Here is a 3567-nt window from a genome sequence, read left to right as displayed (position 1 = left end):
ATATATCTAAACGTCATCGTTCAACACGTTTTTGCAAGGACGCACAACAACACAAAACCAACGACAAAAACTTTAAAAAATAAGAAGTGACAAAAATAAAAGCTGGTGAAGCATGAGGATAAATCACTGAAGTACGTTAAGTGAAAGAGCTATTATGTGGTGAGGTGAGTGATTAATGAGGAAACATTCGAGACTGCTCCATCACTGCATTCATACTCCTTCATAGGCACGCACAACATGCGTCATTACAAATTTACAACCGATTAAATGATTTCAATATCGACATTTTTTAAATGGCAGTCAATTCATGAAAGAGCAGAAATCGACAGGCTTTCAAAGATTTGGCGAATGCTCAAAAGTCAACGAGAGCAGTTGCATAAAAGCGTTCAACGCGAAAATAAGCTTTAACAAAACATTCAAACAATTTTTCTGAAATTTGGAAAAAATTGCGCTACAAAAATAATAAAAAATATTTTGTAAAGATCTTATTATTTAATATGTGTGAACTAACGCTTAGTACCACCTTGTATGTTTAAATTCTTGAAAATCTCATGCACAGCTGCAAATGTAAAACATACTTTAAAAAAAGTACATAGATTTAAAAATAAAAACATTAAAATGAATGCACGCCAACAGCAGGTTGCTGCCTGGCACGTTGAAACAAACTTTTTTTTTTCTTCATGTAACCGACTTTGCGTCGTGTTTTGTTGCGTCGTGTGATGCCATGCGTGTTGCTACTGGGTCCTATCTCCTGCAGCGTTGTTTTGATTTATATACGTTTAAGTTTTGTTTTGTTTTTCAAAGTTTTTGTGAAGTTTTATTTAAAAATCTTTTAATAAATGTTTTGGATGTATTTGAAAAACCCTACTTAAGCACTTTAGACAGTGTTTATTAATCGTGTCAGCCAAACATTTGTGTGCGTCTGCTCAGTGAGCGTACAGTTTAATACCGATAATATATTTTCAAACGATAGAATGGTTGAATATTCAGAAATAGAAATGTTTCACATGGTTGACAGCAAACAAGAATCGCAGCGTTGTTTCAATTTTGATCATTTTATGAGTTGTCGCAGCAGATTTATTAGAAGACATTACAATCATTATCTTTCTGTTGGTTTTGTTTTGTTTGTTGTTTTTTTTTATATTTAACTTTTATGTTTGATGAAATAAAAAGTTTTTAAGTTTTTTTTTAAGTTCATTTTTTCTGGGGAGGCAGCAGACGACAGCTGCCGACGTTGGCGCTGTTCGCTGTGTGGAGCTGTTCTGCCGGCAATTTGTCTACTGTCCTGAAAGTTGGATTTTGTTTCAATTGAAAAATTATTAAATCCAACCTGACAAGTTTTATTAGAAATTAAGCAAATACATACAAAGACTCGTTTCACTATTTCATAGCAAGATATGATTAAATTATATAATTAGATTTGAAAGGCAACCTTTTAATATAACGATGAATATATTGTAAAATTGTTTTTATCTTAACCAAATTTCACTGCAATTATAAGCCGAGTTAGTACAATTTGAAGGCGAACAGATGTGCAGTGACAGTGCATGCAAATCTGTAACCAACGGAAAATGTATTTGGGAACATGGCTGCAATGTGAAACTTCAGCCAAGAACAACCTCATCTAACAAGAAAAACTTTATCAAATTTAAGCAGATGAAAGCAACAGAAATAAAAACAAGCAGACTACAGAAATAACATTGGCAAGCAAATCTTCATAAAAATCTTCATACAACTGCTTTGACATGATTTCAAACAGGTTACAACAACATTTCATTCATCATACTTAGTAACACACAACATCAGCTCACTCATTACAACGACATCATGATATTAAAACACAGCCTCATCATATCATACAAATACAAACGGATAAGAACATAAAGAATGTGAACAAGCGGATAAGCACGTGGAACCTTCAAGGAAACGTTTTCAAATTCCAAAAGAAGCAAACAATCGATGAATCATCCATCAAGATTAGCCCTCAAATGAATGGAATACTTATCGTTTGCTCCTATATAAGTTCAGTCATGTTCACAAATTTAAACATTTCGATTTATAAATTTATATTCAAGAATTTTTTATTTTTTGAAAATGTGAAAAGAAATAAAACAGCATTAACCATCACGTGCTCATGCAGAATAAAGCAGATTAGCAATCTACACCTATGCATATGAATGTTCATTACCTGTGCCTGCGTGCGTGCCGACAAACAACCGCGAACGAATAATGGAATGAGAGAAGGAATAAACAAACAAAAAATGAATGATTGAAGTAATGAATGAATGAATGATAGAATGAATGAGTGAATGGAGACGTATGAACAGATGTGGGTATCCAGATTTTAACACGCAGCCATGCATGCAAGCTTCTTTGATCAGATGAAAACGGTTATAATAATAACAATTGCAACAATTACAACAATAGTAACAGCACACACACTACTCTATTGAAGCTCCACTTTTTTAATTTTTAAATTATATAACCACTATTCACTGTTGCAAGTAAATAAATATATAAATATATTTAAAACAATAGTGAAGTACTTGTAACAGTTCTCCTTTTTAACTGGTTTAACCACAGGGGAGCTGGAATGTTTAAAATAACAAAGAAAACGATAATTCTTGATTTGATCCACTTCATTTCAATACATATTAATCTCATTAAGTAGTTTTAATACAATTTTATTAATGAATGAAATATTTAATTTATAAATCCTGAAAATTAAAAATAATATTTTATGAATAGATAACAGTTCATTAAATAACAGTTTCAGTTTAGTTCATTTATTTTAGAAAAATCACACTAGCATACACGAATTATTTATCTCCTCTATATAGCGCCAGTTTAAAAAAATCGTCACTTGCTCTTCCATACCTTAAATGCTATCAAGAACTGAGCAGGTAGGTTTTCCAGCTGTCTCTTAAACTGACTTAGAATAAAATCTCCACTGTTTAAGTGTTTGGAAGGCTATCTTGAGGTTTGTCTTTGGCGCGCACAAAAAGTTTGAATCACCAGACCTCAATTTGTATTTTGACAACTTTGTTTTTACATTATTAAACAATTCGATCATATTTTGTGGTGCAACATTATTCAAAGATTTATAAATTAACCTGTATTTTAAAAACAAGTCTCTTATAAACTCCCAACCGTATATATATATATATATATATATATATATATATATATATATATATATATATATATATAATTTGGTATGAGGTTCTCAGATAAACATGTTCGGTTGAAGATTACACCCCATTTTGCAGTTAGAAGTTTTTTAAATAAAATTTCAACAACACGAAGCTGTTTTGTTTCAACTTTATTAAACTGTGAAGTTTGGCTGACGGCCTTTTCGGCTAATGCCATCGTCGGAGCCTAGATTGTAAAACCAAGTGAGGAGTTAATAATATAAATTATAAGAAATAGAAAATAGAATATTAGATATTAAAATAAATAAATAAATGAATAACAACCTATATTTTAAAAATTAACTCATTATATTGTTGAAAATAAACGAATAAATTTAAAAGAATTATGAATAAAATTGTAGTGTATTATCATAGT

This window comes from Helobdella robusta (assembly GCF_000326865.2).
Source record: "Helobdella robusta unplaced genomic scaffold HELROscaffold_2, whole genome shotgun sequence".
NCBI lineage: Eukaryota > Metazoa > Annelida > Clitellata > Rhynchobdellida > Glossiphoniidae > Helobdella > Helobdella robusta.
The sequence above is the reverse complement of the archived record's forward strand: the minus strand, read 5'-3'. Positions refer to the sequence as shown.